The sequence below is a fragment of the Symphalangus syndactylus genome, chromosome 1, assembly GCF_028878055.3.
Source record: "Symphalangus syndactylus isolate Jambi chromosome 1, NHGRI_mSymSyn1-v2.1_pri, whole genome shotgun sequence".
Taxonomy (NCBI): Eukaryota; Metazoa; Chordata; class Mammalia; order Primates; family Hylobatidae; genus Symphalangus; species Symphalangus syndactylus.
In genome coordinates, this window is record NC_072423.2 from 116,384,938 (window position 1) to 116,404,363 (window position 19,426).

The following is a 19,426-nucleotide window of genomic DNA, read 5'->3' on the forward strand; positions in this document are numbered from 1 at the left end:
TAAGCACTATACATCATCACTTACTGAAGACATCTATGCAAAAACTGTTTTAATTCTAGGGAGAAGGCCGTAAGCCCTGGACCTTGGAAATATCAAGGGCAAGGGCAGGTAGATACCAGTGACTCTAACAAAGTCGGTAGGTGATACCCAACATAAGAGAAGTTCAGAGAGCCAAACAAGGGATTAATCTAGAGGAAGCTTAAAAGGGAATAGCACTGAGTTGGGCCTTGAGGAAGAGGGAAGAGCATTTCTGGCAGAGGGAACAACATTATCAAATTGCTGGGTGGGGGTGGGAGTCATTATTTCAGTACAAATTGTTTCCTGTTATAGGCTGTAGGAAATTAACAAAAACAGTGATTCAATCTCTAGATGCATACAATTTGTGTGCCCTTAAGCCACCATAATGTCCCCAGGTGATCTGGTTCTCCCATCGATTTAGAAAAAAAATTTTTTTTTTTTTTTTTTTTTGAGACAGAGTCTCGCTCTGTTGCCTGGGCTGGAGTGCAGTGATGCAATCTCGGCTCACTGCAAGCTCCACCTCCCAGGTTCACACCATTCTTCTGCCTCAGCCTCCCGAGTAGCTGGGACTACAGGCGCCTGCCACCACACGTGGCTAATTTTTTGTATTTTTAGTAGAGACGGGGTTTCACCATGTTAATCAGGCTGGTCTCAATCTCCTGACTTCGTGACCCACCCGCCTTGGCCTCCCAAAGTGTTGGGATTACAGGCGTGAGCCACCGCGCCCGGCCCATTCATTATTTCTTACTTGAACAATGGACAACAGCCAAGGAGAAGCTGATACCCTAGTGAATTTTTAAATTCCCTTCACCTATGAGGCCTCCAGGATGCCACCATATGCCCTTAGAATTCTTCTGTGGCTAAGCCCATATCTTCTAATAGTATCTAGAAGATTACCCCGTGCCCAATAACACCAACCCTCCACACACAAATGTTTCTACAAATTAAGTGTGCAGAACTCCCAAAGTGAGGGGACGTTTCATCTTCCCTCAGTGTAGGCATTCTGGAGGGCCAGGCTGGTTTTCCTCAATTAGAGGTGGGCAGGAATATTGTTTCCTTTTTCCTTCTTCTAGTAAGACCTGGAACAAACCTAGCCCCAGGGTTGAGGTTGAGCCTGTTCCCCTTTCACCCTAATTTCCTGTCATTTCTGGCTTCTTTCACCCCAGAAGCTGTCAGAACTTGGAAAGGTGATAACCGTGAAGAAACGTGATAACCGTGAAGAAAGGTGATAACCATGAAGAAAATTCTGTGATATTTCCCTAAGTATTGTTTAGGATTAGAAGAGACTTTTTTTTTTTTTTTTTTTCAGTCATTGGTATCAAGTTTACTGAGAGGGATGAAAAATAACGCTTGGAGAGTAAAGCTCTAGTAGAAACTACTCTATGTGAAAAGGTCAGTTGTGTATTGGAATTTGTCGTGTTTCCTCTTTGCTCCTTGGACTAGGATAAATGCTACAACTCTTCTCTAAAAGAAACGCCCCTGATGACTTTATGTATCCTTTCTTTTAGGACTTTTCTAGGCCTATCACTAGAATTCTGTTTCATCTCATTAATCGTAGTCATCCAACCCATTCTAAACAATTCTGCTCTGCTGTGATACCCTCCAATCTCAAAACCCAAGGCAAACACCAACCTCTAAAAACTTCTGCAAGCACTATTTGGAAAACAAACATGTCGTAGCTGGCTTCTGTCTGCGGCTTTGGATTCCTTCCTCCAGTTTCCATTATACCAAGCAATTTCTAGAGTGTCAGCTTCATTAGTTCAGCCTGTTATTACATACACATATTTGTATTAGGGTTCTCCAGAGAAACGTCATATATAGAACGTTTGCATATTATATACAAGACAATATGTAATAATATGATAAAGTTATAAAGTTATATAATATATTATAAAAATAAAAATATATATGATATATGCAAAATAAAAATATATGTACAGGGGAAGCCTTCACTTAAAGTCATTGATAGGTTCTTGGAAGCTGTGACTTTAAGTTAAATGACATATAACCACCAATTTTGCCATAGGCTAATTGATATAAATGAGTTAAGTTCCTACAGCATATTTCTGGTCACAAAAACATCACCAAAATTTTAAATAAAGACCCCAAACATTGCTAATATTAAGCATTGAAAAAAATGTGAGTTATACATACATTTTAAGAGATTATTATTTGAGTGGGGTGCAGTGCCATGCACCTATAATCTCAGCTACTCTAGAGGCTGAGGCAGGAGGATCACTTGAGCCCATAAGGCTGCAGTGCACCATGATTGTGCCTGTGAATAGCCACTGCACTCCAGCCTGAGCAACACAGCAACACCCCATCTATAGACATTTTTTTTTAATTAAAAAAAAACTATTCGGTAAGAGATGCCTCACCAAGGACTTTCTCCTACACATTAGAACTGTGCATTTGGCCACTTCTAGTTCTAAGGGACTCTGGGAGACCATTTTAGGTTTCCAACCTCTAGAGCAGCTTCGTCCAATAAAACTTTCTGTGATGATGAAAATGTTCTATACCTGTTCTAATAGAACAGCTTCTAGCCACGTGTGGTGACAACACTTGAAACCTGGCTAGTATGACTGAAAAGCTGAATTTCTGATATTATTTGACTTAAATTAATTTGAATTTAAATAGCCATATGTGGCTAGTGGCTACCATATTGGACAGCCACACTTTTTTGGAGACAGGATCTTGCTCTGTTGCCCAGACTGGAGTGCAATGGCATGATCAGGGCTCACTGCAGCCTCGACCTCCGCAGCCCAAGTGATCCTTCCACCTCAGCCTCCCAAGTAGCTGAGATTACAGGTGTGTGCCACCATACCTGGCTAATTAAAGAAAAAAAATTATAGAAATGCAGTCTCACATGTTGCCCAGGCTGGTCCCAAACTCCTGGGCTCAAGCGATCCTTCCACCTGAGCCCCCAAAGTGCTGGGATTACAGGCGTGAGCCACCGCACCCAGCTACAACAGCTACACTTTTGAAATGAAGGAAGTTCAGGAGAAAGAGGGTTAGAAAAGATGTTGGGTGAGCCAAGCTATGGTGCTTGTCACAGGACCACTCTTAATTTATTGCACTTCTCTTCTGTCTTGACTTCAGTAATAACATACTTTGTCAGTTCTACTTCTTTGAAACAACTCTCCTAATACATAGCATCAAACATCTGGGCTCTCAAAATGGGCTGATCTCTTCCTCCATCCACCTCTTAAATGTTAGTGTTCCCTAGGGTTTCACTGACCTTTTCACTTCACTGTTAACACCCTCCCTCTCTAGATGAGCTCACCGACTCCTTGCTTCACTCACCTCTCATAAGCTGTTGACTTCCACATCTGTATATCTACTTCAGTGTACTCCAACTCCATGCATCTGTCTCCCTACTTGTCTCTCCCTAGATGTCTCACAGACACCTCAAGCTCAGCACATCTCAAGTTGTATAGATACTGATGGAACAAATACTCATTTTGCACCAACTGAATGCCAGGCAGTGAATTAGATGCAAGTAGGCTAGACATGAGCCCTTTGGGTGTTTGCAGTTTAGCCAGTCCAATAGGCAGGTTTTCTCTACTATACTGGCTTCAAACTGTCTTCTTCTGGTTCCGTTCATTCTCACCCAAGTGCAGAGTTGGTAATTGTTGTTGTTGTTGTGTTTTTACTTTCACAATACTGTCCTTCTAGATCAGAGGTTCTCAAGCTCTTTAGTCAAAAACTCTTTTTTTTTTTTTTTTTGAGACGGAGTCTTGCTCTGTCGCCCAGGCTGGAGTGCAGTGGTGCAATCTCGGCTCACTGCAAGCTCCGCCTCCCGGGTTCACGCCATTCTCCTGCCTCAGCCTCTCCGAGTAGCTGGGACTACAGGTGCCCGCCACCACGCCCAGCTAATTTTTTTGTATTTTTAGTAGAGACGGGGTTTCACCATGGTCTCGATCTCCTGACCTCGTGATCTGCTCGCCTCGGCCTCCCAAAGTGCTGGGATTACAAGCGTGAGCCATGGCGCCCAGCCCTCCAAAACTCTTGACACCCCTAAAAATTATTCAGGACTGCAAAGAACTTATCGGTGTTGACTTATAAGTAAGATAGACATTTTAAAATATCTGTTAATTCATTCGAATGCAATAATAAATTCATTATATGTTAATATTTACATTATTTACAACATTTTAAAATGAAAATAACTGTATTTTCCAAAACCAAAGATTAGTTAGAAGAGTGGTACCGTTTTACTTTTTTGTAAATCTCCTTAGAGACTGGTTAATGGGAGTTGGCTGGATTGCTATATATTCTTCTGCATTTAATCTGTTGGGATATGACAAATATGTAGCCTCTATACACTCATATGAGAATGAGAATAACAGAGGAAAAGAAAATCTTAGTTCTTTAAGAAAATAGTTTGTGAAATTATTGTGAAAATAGTTTGGGCTTCACGGAGCACCTGAAGGGGTTCCAGGAGTCCCCACATCATATTTGGAGAACTGCTTGCTCTCCAGAACACCAGGGCCACTTTCTTATTTTAGGTTTGCAGATGACCTAGACTGTTGTAAAAGTGGTTTGTCACACAGGGTGGTTTGGTTGGGCTGTGCCTACCTCAGGTCATAGATGAATTCTCCCTTGCTGGTTGACCTAGGGCAGGCTGCAGGTAGCTGTCAAAGGAAGACCCTCAACAGATGGCTCCTGGCCACAGGAGTGTGCACTTGAATTGCAAGGGGTGGTCTTGGGCCACTGATACAAACTCGTGAACTGGTGACGATTATGCATGCACATGCGGGAAACTGGACACACTCCACATCTGTGTTCCACCTCCTCGCTTTGTGGTCCCCCCCAGTTCGAAAAGTCCTCACAAAGGTCCTCCCTCCTCATGCTTCCTCATTTCTCTTGTGGTCCTCAGGTCTCTCCCCAGTCCCAGACCGCATCCCCTCTTATATTATTTTCTTTCCATTATAATGTTAATTTTAAAAAAAATCACTTGTTCCTTTTATTGGCTTTTGTTAATCAACATCTTGGTTTTAAAAACTTATTTCTGATGTGCAGTTTTAGGAATCTTATTTGGATATCAGAACTAAATATTGTTTTATTCTCCTTGCGTTCCTGCTGTAACAATGCCAAATTCTTCCTGAACTGCCTCTAACTGAACAGGTAAGGGACACCTACATGGCAGGACAGAGGGAAAAAATTAAGTCAATTAACATTTCAACTGATTATCCGCCAAACAGGGAGTTGCAGACTTCATCTCCCTGTCCCCATAAACCTATTCCTCCTGGGATCCCCCCTCTGATGGATGGCCCCAGTGTCTTTCCACCCAAACAGTGGCAACAAGGAGAATAGAAGCCAGATCTCCATTCATTCATTCATCCTCTCATTTAGCATAAGAATACTTACTATGTGCTGGGGATAGAATGGTGATGAAGAAAAACACAGGCCTTGTTCTCATACAGCTTACCTTTTAGTGGAAGAGACAAACAATAAACAATTTCCATTATTAAAGATACTGTGAAGAAAAACAGATTATAAGGTCAGAGATGGCTGATGCCAGTGTTGGAGTGTTCTCAGTACACTTATAGCTCTCTGTAGCTCCTGATACATTGCCTGGCACCAGTGGTCATACATTGAATGAAAGTACAAGAAAAACAGATGAGCTCATACAAGTACGGGTTAGTGAATGGGCCTCTGTGGCTGAGCTGTGTTTACCCCTTTACTCCTGTACAAGCTGTTCTTTTCTGACCTCCCTTCCACAGAAAACCTCCAGGTTTCTAGAATGGGATTCCAACTTAATGGCCTATGTAATTTTCAAAATCAGAAAAAAAGGAAGGGGTTCATTGTTTTGGGCTAACTTCTAGGTCCAGGAGTGGTGAAGATGTAAGACCTTGTTGAATTTTGGAAACTAATCTACCATTATTGAGGTGGTTAATTTTACATGTCAACCTGACTAGGCAGAGGGTGCCCAGATATCTGGTTAAACATTACTTCTGGATGTGTCTGTGAGAGATTAGAATTTGAATTGGTGAGCTAAATAAAGCAGATGGCCCTCCCCAGTGCAGGTGGGCATGATCCGTTGAGGGCCTCAATAGAAAGAACAAAAAGGCACAGGAAGGTTGAGTTCTTGCTCTGCCTGACTGCTTGAGTTGAGATATTGATCTTCTCCCTCCCTTGGCACTCCTGGTACTCAGACCTTCAGACTCAAACTGGAATCCACACCATTGGCTCCCTGGTTTTCTGGCCTTCAAACTATGCCACCAGCTTACCTGGGTCTCCAGCTTGCAGTTGGCAGATTGTGAGATTTAGCCTCCATAATTTCATAAGCCAACTTCTTAAAATAAATTTCTCTCGGTGCATCTATATCTATATCTAATCTGTTGATTCTGTTTCTCTGGAGAACCTTGACTAATACAACCATCCTTATGAGATTTTTGAAAAGATGTGGAGATGTGGCCGAAGGTCACTGAAGGCTTCTGATCTCCTGCATGGTTTCTGTGTAGGTGGAATAAAAAGAATCTAGAAGCTTGGGAAGGTGGCGAAAGAGGAGTTTTGGTGTTGCATTCTCTTCCTGGGAAAGCTCCTCTAGCCCCAAGGTTATGAGAGAAGTTACTGCCTCAGGGTGATGACAGCAGCTAAGGAATGAAGCAGGCCCTTCCAATGTGATGGCTGAGCCATGGCACCTTTGTGTGGAGCTGGCAGTGTTTAGACCACATAGCAATGTCACCACCTCTGAGATGATTCTAGTAAATAAGAACAACCAGCAGGGCTGTCCAGCCACAATGACTGGGCACAAGCTGGACTTGGAAGGTGCCAGGGACCCAGCACTAATGAGACTAAGGAATCCCCAGAACAGTTTCCTCTTGAGGAGAAACTGTAATGCATCTTTACAGGATCATTTCTCGATGCTGTAACTCCTAATGTAAAGTTTCCTAATATTAGGAAGTGTGTGATCTTGGGCATGGGGAGTCATCTCTCTGAGCCTCAGTTTCTTCTATCTGTAAAATGGGCATAGCTATACTTAGGTGGCCATGAGGAATAAATGGGATAACAACGCCAAGGAACCAAACACAATGCAAGGTGCACAGTAAGATTCTCAACAAATGTTGTTCTTTTCAGTTTCCCTTGTGTCTGCAGGCAGATGAACCCCATGCCAATTTCATTCAGCTATTGGAATAGATACAGCAACCATGCTTTTAAGATCTTGAAGTTTGAACACCAAAGAGCCCTGAAGACCTCCCAGCTTCCCAAAAAGAGGGGGCAATGTTATTAGTGGGTTAGCAGGGTTATGTGCATGAATTGTGGTTGGGCTGGTGCCAGGCCTAAAGGGGTTGTCCTGGGAGGGTTCCATTTTTGTGGGGCTTGGGGGTGAGTGGTTCTGTCCAACTGGGAGTAATGCAGAGGAGGGGGCAAGGAAGATCCCAAGTGAAAGGGGATGGGAGGAAGTCCCACTCCTCCTGGGAGCACTTTTATAGCTGCTTGGTCTGGCTAGTCACAGCTGGAGGGAGGACAATTCAGTCAATTTGACATTAATTCACATCTACCAGGCCTATTGGAAGGGAACATCTATTAAGACCAATTTGTCCTGGTCTCAATCACAGAAATTTAGTTTGCCCACACTAGAAAAAAAGCAATGAACATTTTGGATTATCCCCAGGAAGATTGTCTGTGATTTGCAATAACAACATAAGGAAAATAATTTAAAAATATGGGCCCGATATGTTCTTTATTTGGCTCCCCTATGAGTCCTCAAACAGAAGCACCCCTGGGTGGAGTCAAAAGAGGGAACAAAGGAAAGGAGGTTTTGGGTTTGTAGAAATGCCTAAAGTCGTCCTGCTCCAGTGCCTGGAGGGCACTGCAGAATCACTGGTGCTGCTGTTTAATCTAGTGCAGAGGACAAGTTATGAGAAAGCGTATTTATGTTGCCTTATCTGTTACAGTGATTGTTGGGGAAACCAGCCCCACAACACCCGGCAGGTACCCCGAGTCCAGCGGAGACAAAGGAGTTAGAAAGAGACAGAATAAGTATTCAAAAAGCAGGTCCAGGGAACCTGAGCATCGGAGGCTTGCTCATAGCCCAGGCTCCGCCTAATTTATTGGTTTACAAGCTCTTTGTTCTTAGGGCAGATGGGAGGGGTAGGAAGGGATGAGGAAAAGGATTAATCAGTGAAGGAGAACTCGTGAGTCATTCAATAAGATGTATAGCAGTGGTGGTTTCTGTGACTTTCCTTTAGCAAAGGCATGTGTCTAAACTACTTAAGATCTTTAACTTATAGGGACTGAAATGGGTGGGAGTGGCTTTCAGGAGAGGCCAAGATGTTTGATTATACTCCACTGCTTCAAGGGAGTGTTATCTCCCTGAGCAACCTGTGGAATGCTGCTGAGCGGTTATGCTCTCAGGGCATAAAGACATGAAGGCAATAAAAAGAATTTTCTCCTCAGAGGCCGTCCATGGCTCCCCATGGCTGTCTCACACAAGGAAGACCAACTCAACTGGCACCCCAGAAACTCTCTTGCCCACAGTGATCAGCATAGCAACCCAAAAGATACTGTGGATGGAGGGGCCAGCTGCCACATACCCTCCGATGGAAGTACTGAGTACATTGGCCTGAGACCGGAGTCCTCTCCAATAGCCCACTGTCCAGCCCCTGGCCTTACCAATGCTCAGGACAGATTAGAAATGGACCAGAAGTCAACAGCACCCTCCTTTCCTCAACTTGCCACTGGGGTGGGCATTAGCTCATCCAAAGAATTTGATTTGGCAGATACCATGCTTCTTTTATATCATTTCTTTGCCACCTAATTTGTACTTATTATTGTAGAAATATAAGAAAATATAAATAAGTAAAAGAAGAAAATAAAAAGAAGTTATATTTCAAAGATAACCAGTTAAGCTTTGGTCTTTTTTTAAATAGACATTTAAATTAAGTAGTGCTAAAAAAAAATACATAGAAGCATATACTTTTTTTCCTTACAAAACCAGATGGTGGTAGAAATGAAGCTCTGCAGGGCATTAAATCAGATCTTCCTGTCACTTTATTGTAGAGTAGCCTCCACTGCAGGGAGATAATTCAGCCTGGCATGTCACCTCATGCTATGCAGTGAACCCTGCCCCTCACAGAACACAATTCTGGTCACTCTGGGTGACAGAAGGGGACTTGTAGTCAGTTTCAGCTGCAGAAGGGGTTACTAGCCATGTATAGAACTTTTTTAAGTCCAAGAAGTTATGATTTTTAGAATAACCCTAAACAGGCTGGGTGTGGTGGCTCACACCTGTAATCCCAGCACTTTAGGAGGCCAAGGTTGGCGGATCACCTGAGGTCAGGCATTTGAGACCAGCCTGGCCAATATGGTGTAACCTTGTCTCTACTGAAAGTACAAAAACTAGCTGGGCATGGTGGTACAGGCTTATAATCCCAGCTACTTGGGAGGCCAAGGCAGGAGAATCACTTGAACCTGGGAGGTGGAGATTGCAGTGAGCCAAGATCATGCCACTGCACTCCAGCCTGGGTGACAGAGCAACACTCTGTCTAAAAAAAAAAAAAAAGAATAACCCTAAATATAATCCTAATGTTATGCACCTTCCTGTCACCTTCCATCTTGGTGTGCACTTAACACCCCTGAACAGGTTTGACCAGCTCCTTAGAACCATAGTAAAATACTTTACAACTTGAGAAGGGAACATAAAGCAAAACTTAATCTCATTTATCAAAGTAATACATATTAATCGTGAAAAAATAATTCAGAAATACAGAGGATAAGAGCACTCATTCTACTTTTGCATTTAAGAAGTTCTTTGTTGTTTTGGGTTTTCCTAGTATGTTTCTAAGGGGTGTGGGTTTGCCTCACACTCGTCTCTTTCTTTTAGTAGACCCATTTGCCTTATATATTTTAAAGCTGTGCTGATAGGTTCATGTTGCATGTAAGTTTATGACAAATTATTCAATAGTTACGGAACGTTTACTATACGCCAGGCACTGTCCAGGGTCCTGAAGAGTCACGAACAGGATAGAACAGAATAGAAGCGCCATCCAGTGGACATAAAACAAGTAAATATACTTGTTTTATACAAAATTTAGCCGGGTGTGGTGGCGCACGCCTGTAATCCCAGCTACTTGGGAGGCTGAGGCAGGAGAATCGCTTGAACGCGGGAGGCAGAAGCTGCAGTGAGCCGAGATCGCACCACTGCACTCCAGCCTGGGCGACAGAGCGAGACTCCGTCTCAAAAAAACAAAAAAGAAATAAATTGGACTATTTGAAGGAGAATCCTTAGTGTTCCCCCCACCCCCATTTGCTCTCGCTGTCTCTGAGACAGGGTCTTACTCTGTCGCCCAGGCTGGAGTGCAGTGGTGTGATCATAGCTCACTGCATCCTCGACCTCCTGGGCTCAAGCTGTCTTCCCTCCTCAGCTTTCTGAGTAGCTGGGACTGCAGGCGTGTGCCACCATGTCCAGCTGATTTTTGTATTTTTTTTTGTAGAGATGGGGGTCTCACTATGTTGCCCAGGCTGGTCTCAAACTTCTGGCCTCAAGTAATCCTCCTGCCTTAGCCTCCCAAAGTGCTGGGATTACAGGCATGAGCCACTGTGCCCAGCCTCTCAGTTCTCTGTTTTCATCATAATTCAACATTTCACAGATTAATGTTAGTAGTCTATGTCATAAGAAGTTTATTTATAAAGGTAACAAATAGGTTGGAAGACAATTACAGTAATTCTTATGCTCCTCTATTAACAAGTGTTGAAAAATTTCACCCTCCTTTCTTAGGGGGTGCCATTTAAACTAACAAATGAATTTTAAAGGACTGCTATGCCCCTGAAGGTGTGAGAAAGGAGCATTCTATGCGGTGGGAAAAGTTGCTGCAAAGGCTCAAGATGTAACTGATTGGGCTGATCAGGTGACAGAAGGGAGGCCACTGTGCCTGGATGAGAGTCACATGTCAGAGGTGCAGTCAGAGTTGGGCAGAGGCCTGCCTGCTGAAGACCACGTTGGCCAGGTTAACCAATTTGAAGTTGCTTGGGGGAGATTAATTTCAGTGTCAGGAGGTCAGTTAGAGCACCATTGCAGGAGTACATTTGAAAGAAGATGGTGGCCAGGACCATGGGTGAGGTGCTGTGGAGATGGAAAGAAATGGGTGGATTTACAATGTATTTTGGAAGAAGAATAAACTGGACTTGCTGATGTTTTAGATGTGAGAGGGTGGAGAATTAAGAGCAACTTCTAGACTGGGCGTGGTGGTTCACGCCTGTAATCCCAGCACTTTGGGAGGCCAAGGCGGATGGATCACTTGAGGTCAGGAGTTTGAGACCAGCCTGGCCAACATGGTGAAACCTCATCTCTACTAAAAACACAAAATTAGCCAGGCATGGTGGTGAATGCCTGTAATCCCAGTTACTTGGGAGTCTGAGGCAGGAGAATCGCTTGAACTCAGAAGGCAGAGGAGGTTGCAGTGAGCCGAGATTGTGCCATTGCACTCTAGCCTGGGCAACAAGAGCGAAAGTCCATCTCAAAAAAAAAAGAGTAACTTCTAGGTTTCCTGACTTGGACATTGTTCAACAACTTAGGGATTGATTGTTCATTTTTTATCAACATGAAATATTCCATTCTATGCCCATTAAATGCTTAGCCTTAGAGTCTGTTTTGTCTCATATTAATAATTCTACACAGCTTTTTCTCTTGTTGTTAGAACTTGCTTGGTATACCCTTTTTCCTTCCTTTCTTTTCAACCTTTTCTATTGTTTGGTTTTATTATAGGTAAATCTCTTGTAAAAAGTCTCTTCCCTTCTCTGTCTCCCTCCTTCCTTTTAATGAGGAAACATAACATGTTTGTAGACATTGTGATTAAAGATAGACTTGGACTTTGTAACACTATATTAGTGTCTTTTATGACCCATGCTTTCTCTCCTAGATTCCTCCTTGTCTGCTCTTTGGTGCAGTAAAAATTGAGTGGAAAAACCAGAAACAGGGAGACTTAGTAGGCTTATACCCGTAGGCACACTGGGTCTTTCTAGAGTCTCCTTCGTCTTTTCTGGGCCCACCTCACGGGCAGAGGGTTCTGGTTTAGGACACAGCGAGATAGCTCTCTCTTCATGGCCTCTACCCACTCCCCATTGAAAGCATTGTTTCTCATTCTTTCAAAGACTGTGTTCCTTTTGAATTTTTTTTTTTTTTTTTTTTTCTGAGACAGGGTCTTACTCTGCCACCCAGGCTGGAGTACAGTGGTGCGATCTAGGCTCACTGCAACCTCTGCCTCCCAGGTTCAAGCGATTCTCCTGCCTCCGCCTCCCGAATAGCTAATTTTTGTATTTTTAGTAGAGACGGGGTTTCACCATGTTGGCCAGGCTTGTCTCGAATTCCTGTCCTCAGGTGATCCACCTGCCTCAGCCTCCCAAAGTGTTAAGATTACAGTCATGAGTCACCACGCCTGGCTTGAATGTTCTTATTTCCATCCCTTGCCCCCATTTAATTATTGGGCCTCCCAGTCCAACAGAGAATCACTCCTCTTGTCCTGTATTAGAAATGAAATATTCTGACCAAGAATCCAGGAAGACTGACTCCTGCTCTGCCAGTCCCACTTGCTCCATGCTGAATTCCCAAAGGAGATCCATGCAAGGAACAGTAGCCTGTTAGGAAATGGAACTTACCAACTGTATCTCGTCATTACTGAGCCGGCGCCTGTTTCCCTAATTCAGGCCCTCTGCTGAAGATGAGTTTGATGACATGACTCTTGGATGACCATAATTTATTGTCCAACCTGGGAAACTCTGTAGAATAAAAATATGTGAATGAAAGGGTCTGCCATTAATAATCGTACCAAGAAATCATGAAGATCAGTTTATGCTGTCCTGCTTTTTAGATCAGACTCAAGTAAGACTTCTACTGCCCTCTGGAGGCTGCAACTAAATCTCAGGCTATTACCCTCTGCCCTGTCCCATAGTAGAAGAACAAAGTCACAAAAAGAGAGGGCAGTGAGGGTCCCAGCTTTAAAACAAACATTTATCATGTCCACTAAATAAGGTTGGCCAGCTGACGTCTGGGACTCTGACTCATCCAATTAGCAACGGCCCCTCTTTTGCTGGGGAACTTTAGAAAGGGGGTGGGAAGGGCAGTTGTCAAAGTAAGCTTTCTCATCAGGAAGAGAAAACAGAGTTTTCCTCCCTGTACAGTTCTCTACTGTGAGAGTTCCTGTCTTGGCTTTCCCTCATCACCTGCTAGCCTTCCCTTGTTTGCTACCGAAGAGTTCAATTCCTTGTAGTTGGTTTGCTGACCCCATCTCCTTGGTGTGCTCTCAAGACATATTCCATTCATTCCATCTTCTCTGCACTGAGTCTCACAATGGTCTCTGACCTACTCTGTCAAAGGGCCCCACTAGTGTTCTAGTAACTTTCCTGTATGCCTCTAGTATTTGCCTTTTCTATTCTTGGCAGAGGGTTAGAACAGAACTCAGAGCAAGATGTTGATTCTGGTTCAGAATATGATGATAAATTCACTGACATTAATATCGGGGAAAAACAGATGTTTGAATCTGGAGCAGCCTGTGAAATGAAAAAGAACTTAGAAAAGATACGGGGAGGCCGGGCGTGGTGGCTCACGCTTGTAATCCCAGCACTTTGGGAGGCCGAGGCGGGCGGATCACGAGGTCAGGAGATCGAGACCGCGGTGAAACCCCGTCTCTACTAAAAATACAAAAAATTAGCCGGGCTTGGTGGCGGGCACCTGTAGTCCCAGCTACTCGGAGAGGCTGAGGCAGGAGAATGGGGTGAACCCGGGAGGCGGAGCTTGCAGTGAGCCAAGATTGCGCCACTGCACTCCAGCCTGGGCGACAGAGTGAGACTCCGTCTCAAAAAAAAAAAAAAAAAAAGAAAAGATACGGAGAAATCCTTTAGGACAGAACATAAATAGCAAGAGATCTCATGTGAAAACAACTAAGGATTAAAAACAAAAATCTCCACAAGTTAGGGAGGCCAGAAATATAAGGGATTTGGACAAAGATTCAGTTCCAGCTCCAACTTAGTTAAACATCACAAGGTTTCCATAGAACAGAAAGCTGTAAATATGATGAATGTGGTAGAGTTCCCCTGCATCTAGCTTTTCATTATCAAGAGAGAATTCACAGTGGGGTAAGGTTCTGTCAATGTGAGTGTGGGAAGTCCTTCACTCTGAGCTCTATCCCTCATGACCCACCAAAGGAGACATTGTGGGGCTAGAGTCCCCTGAAAGATTTGCCCAGCTGTGGAAAATCTTTCAGCCAGATTTCAGATCTTAGGCAACATCAGCAAGTGCATACTGAAGAAAAATCCTATGTATGTAATGAGCATGGGCAAGTTTTAACCTGGAGCTCAGCTGTTGCTGCCCATCAGAGAGTCTACATCAGGGAGTGTTCAGTAGGGCCAGGGGTCTCATGGTGTAACTCAGGGCAGGGCCAGAGAAGCCCTTTGAGGGGCATTGAGTATGGGAAAGGCTGAAGTTGGCACCAGAGGCTGTGCCTGCATCAGCGACCACACTGGGGAGAAACATGTGAATGTGGGGTGTGGGAAAACCTCAGCTGGAGCAGAAATCTGACAAGGCACTCACACTGGGAGAAGCCCTAAGGAAGAAGTGGGTTATGCCTTTGCCACTCTCCCTGCAGGCTTCTCCCCACTGAGGCTTCTGTGATATGAGAGGAGACCTCCGACCCAGAGGAAGGCTTCCCCACACTCACTGCACTGAGTGCTTCTCCCCAGGGGGATTTGCTGGTGGGCACCAAGAGCAGAACTCAGAGTGAATGAATGTTTGCCCACCTTCACTACACACATATAATTTCACTCCAGTGCATGATTTCTGACATTTCCTAAGGCCTGAAATCCACTCTAAAGACTTCCTATAACCAGAACAGGTATAGCCTTCTCCTCTGAGTGACTTCATTGGCGGGTGAGCAGCAGGCGTGGAGCGGAGGAAGAAGGCTTTCCCACACTTGCTGGAGGTTCTCTCCAGTGTGGAGTTTCTGATGCTGACCCAGGCTTGAAATTTGACTGAGAGCTTTCTCATGCTCCTCACCTACATAGAGTTCTCTGTGGTATGGATTTCCCGATGCCTCAGGATAGATGAGCAATGAACAGAGGCCAAGGTCTTGAGGTATCTGCAGACATCAGAATTGCTCCGATGCCCAGAGGTAGTTCTAAGACAGCCTGCTTGAAATCTGACCAGAAATGCCTTATTGGAAATGACTAGCAAAACCATGCTTTGGGGGTTTGCCCTTCTTTTTTGTCAAGAGGTTATTTGGTCTCCTCACTATAAAAACTGGTTCAAGAGTCATGTTGGCTGGAAGAAACAAAGCATTTTGATCACATAAAGACGGTATATCTCTTTCTCACTTTCCCATTAAGCAGTTGCTTAAATGCTAGCAATAAAAGGCCTTTCAGAGTTGACTGTGGATACAATAATATGGGTTTTTATTTTTCTTTAAATTTTTTTTTACAGACAGGGTCCCACTATGTTGCCCAGGCTGGTTTCGGACTCCTGAGTTCAAGAGATCCTCCTGCCTCAGCCTCTGAGTAGCTTCTGAGTGCTAGCTGACTACAATGGCACCTGGAGCCCAGCACAATAGTAACTTTTAAAAAATAGCTTGGGCCAGGCGCAGTGTCTCATGCCTGTAATCCCAGCACTTTGGGAGGCCAAGATGGGCAGATCGCCTGAGGTCAGAAGTTCGAGACCAGCCTGGTCAACATGGTGAAACCCCATCTCTACTAAAAATACAAAACTTAGGCAGGCCTGGTGGCAGCTGCCTATCATCCCAGCTACTTGGGAGGCTGAGACAGGAGAATCGCTTGAACTTGGGTCGGGAGGTGGAGGTTGCAGTGAGCCAAGATTGCACCACTGTACTCTGGCCTGGGTGACAAGAGTGAAACTTCATCTTGGAAGAAAAAAAAAAAAAGCTTCCCCACTCCAAGCTTTAAGCTCATTGGCACTTCTCTGTCACAAACAAGAAACTTCAGAACTCTGAAGCATGACACCAAAGCCTCTCCGTGCTCTGATTCACACCCTCTTTTCTGGCCTTCTACACCCACTGCCCCTCACTTTGTTCTCAGGGCAAACCTATCCACAGGAGATGAAATCTCACCAGAAGTTCCCATTGGAACCGCCAATCTGCCTCTGTCACCCATGCTTAACCGAGAGGAAAGCAGCAACCACTCTTTCTGTACCTTGGGCTACATTTATAGGGCCCAGTCCTTTTACATCCCCTGGTTCCCACTAACAATCCTTTTTGTTGTTGTTGTTGAGATAGGGTCTCACTCTGTTGCCCAGGCTGAAGTGCAGTGGTGTGATCACAGCTCACTGCAGCCTCGACCTCCTGGGCCCAAGCGATCCTCTCATCTCAGCCCCTCCAGTAGTTGGGACTACAGGCATGTGCCCCTATGCCTGGCTAATTTTTGTATTTTATGTAGAGATGAGGTTTCGCCACATTGCCCAGTCTGGTCTTGAACTCCTGAGCTCAAGCACTTCCAAAGTGCTGGGATTATAGATGTGAGCCACTGTGCCTTGTCTGGTTCTTAACATCTTTAATGTCAATGGGGTAAAGAAGAGATTTGGTCCTTGTTCCTCCAAGCGTGGCCCTCAGACTAACAGCTCTCCATCACCTGGGAGCTTGTTGGGAATGCAGGCTTGTTGTGAGACATTGAGGATGAAAAATAAAATTTTAAAAAGATAATAATACTAATACTAACAAGAAAAAGAAATGCAGGCTCTCAGGCCCTACCCTAGTCCCACAGTATCAGAATCTTCTTCTTAACAGGCTCGCCAGGTGATTTGTATGTACCTTCAAGTCTGAGAGGCACTGGTCTGGATGAAAACTTTTATTTATAATTCCTACTCCATCTCTAGGATCCCTGATAGTCCCAAGGAGGAGAGATTGAGAAGCAAAGGGCACATAATAGGGTTAACATCATCTCCTTCACAGCAACTATCAGGTCATGCTGGAAGCTGTGGGCTCTAAAATCCCAAGGCAAAGGAGAAGGAAGCTGAAACCAGTGGAACCATTGGCCAGCCTTGGGGCCAAAGATTACTGGGAGTGGAGCAGTTTTTTGTACGGCCCCACTCTCCAATCAGGCAGAGGCCAACCTTATAACCTTATTGGTACAAACTGAAGAGGAGGCTTCTACTACCTTTTTCATAAGAAATCAGTTGGAAACCTTTCCAAGAGGCCAAAACAAATTTAGAGCAGTGCTTCTCAACTTTAATGCATGGAAGGACCACTTGGGAGCTTTGCAAAAATCCAATGCCTGAGCACCACCTACAAGATTCTGATTTAATCAGTGTGAAATAGGGTAGAGAATTGCATTAAAAAAAATCTCCCCATCTCTGCAGCCCAGGCATGGCCAGTGTGGGCACAGCACCCCAGCCCTGGGAGTGCCCCGGTAGAGCGGGCTGCCTGGCACAGAGGAGCCAACTGGGCCCGTGGTGGTGGGCGAGGGGCCAGGCTGGAGCCGTGGTGGCAGAGCTGCGGGGTCCTTCATGATGAGAGATTGGGGGCACTTCTATCTCCTCCGCATAGTTGATAGTTTGGGTACTGACAACATGGCTGACAGTGTCAAAACCTTTCTCCAGGACCTTCCCAGGGGAGTCAAAGACTCCATCTGGGATATTTGTACCATCTCCAGCTAGATGCTCCAATCCATCAAAAGAGAGGAGCAGTGTGGAAGAAGGGCAAGCATTGTCCTGGCACAGAGAATACCCCAGAGTATAGAGCGGGGGCAAGAGAGTGAGCCAGCAAGTGGTAGAATTTTCCAGTGTTGTGCTTGGGGTGGTGGAGTGCTCTGGTTCAGTCTACTCTTGCTTTATCCAGTGTTTGTTCCTAGGCTTCAGTGAGTAACAGCGTGAATTACTTACGATCCAACACTGTGTGGAGATGCTTGGTCATGGCTGGAATTTTTCCTCATATAAATTTCCAGGGCTTTTCAGGTGCTCCCCTTGTTCACGCCTAGCAAAGTTGTGAATGCCATTTGGTTCCAAGATACAGCTGACCTGGTATTTGAAGCATCAGGGAAGAAGCCTCACCCATTCCCTAGTGTCCACAAAATAACTGCCGACATGCTTTCCAATCTTTTGCTGCAGGCTCTTTTCCCCATTCAGGGAATGTCTGTGAGTCTCTTTCCCACCCATCTTGTTGGTCAGCTGGTTACTCTCCGGCATTTGTCTCTTCTTGACTCATTCTACTGCTTCAACTATGGTTGGTTCAATAAAGGAATTGAAATGCACCAGCGGTTGTCTAACATAGAGAGGAACTGGCTTTACTGCTTTGGGTTTGGTTTGCCCTTGGCTTTTCTCACAGCAATGCAGTCCTCATATATTATCCATGGCTGCCTTTTCTCTATCCTCTTTCCTTTATTCATTATCAGTGCAACGAGGCAAAGATCCCCGGCCAAGCATACCTCTTCGAGTTGCACCTCTCCTCCTTCATGGTCTTCTTAAGCAACAGACTCTTCCACAAGACTGTCTCACCTGCAGTCTGCCTTGAGCAGCTCAACCTCTGCAGAGAAGTTCCCTTCACCACATACATCTTCACCCAAATTGAAGGTTACTGCAGGCCTGAGTCACCTGCCATCGAGGGGATGGGTGGGATTGGAAGGAGGCTGTGGCAGCTCTTTTACCAGTTCACCTCCCCCTGCCAGGGAAGGCATGATTCATTCTGCCAAGAGCCCTCTGCATATCCCCTCTCTGAGGAATTGGAATCTTTATCTCTGGTGCACGTAAGGTAGAATCTTCCTGACACCAGTGTGTGGATTTTTAACACCACTGAGAGTCTGAAAAGACCATAGTTTTTTTAGTTTTTTTTTTTTCTACAGCTATTTTTCTAGCATTTGCCATCCCTATGGCTGGACTGATTTGAATATTTTGTTTTTCTCCCTGTGCCATTTACCTTCCCACCTTTCCTTCCTGCTGAATGAAATTTGTAATTCCAGCTGTTGCATTTTGTGGATTTGTTATTTTTGTTGTTTTTCTGTGAAGCACAAACACTGGATGTGGGAGGTAAAGGAGTGTCCCAGTTGCTCCTGGTCACTCCCTTTATAGCTATCACTGTCTTGTTTCTTGTAACTCAAGTTAGGTTTTGGTCTCTCTTGCTCCACTGCCAAAAAAAAAAAACAAAAACAAAAAAAACAAAAGTCTGAAGAGATGGGGACAGGAAGAAAGACCTCACAGCCAGATCTTCAGACCTTCTGGGTTTTGAGGAGTGATTTTCTTTCTTCCCTTTGAAGGAGAAAAAGCTATTTTCACTGGTACATTTAAACTCCCCCAACTAGGCAGAGGTACCAATTCTGGACAAGTGCCACTGCAACACAATGCTCAGAGAGCTTGAACTTTTCATCTCTGTTGTGGGGTGCGGGGTAGAAATTTACTGTTGGCCACTGCCGGGTCTGTTTCATATTTCAAAGGAATATTGGGTGCTGGGGGCTACAAAGAGGAACTGAAGGG

The 19,426-nt window shown here is 44.7% G+C and overlaps 1 long non-coding RNA gene and 1 pseudogene across 1 annotated transcript in view; one reads left to right on the forward strand and one right to left on the reverse strand.

The window, feature by feature from the left end:
* Positions 1–5,386: 5,386 nt before the first annotated feature.
* Positions 5,387–19,426, reverse strand: part of LOC129483422 (uncharacterized) — a 31,702-nt gene continuing 17,662 nt past the window's right edge. The window contains exons 2-4 of the long non-coding RNA XR_008658043.2: positions 12,622–12,741; positions 6,252–6,477; positions 5,387–5,449 (exon numbers count right to left, since the gene is read on the reverse strand). This is a non-coding gene — a long non-coding RNA (uncharacterized lncRNA). The remainder of the gene's footprint in view (positions 5,450–6,251; positions 6,478–12,621; positions 12,742–19,426) is intronic.
* On the forward strand, positions 17,531–18,424 carry LOC129483402 (etoposide-induced protein 2.4-like; annotated as a pseudogene).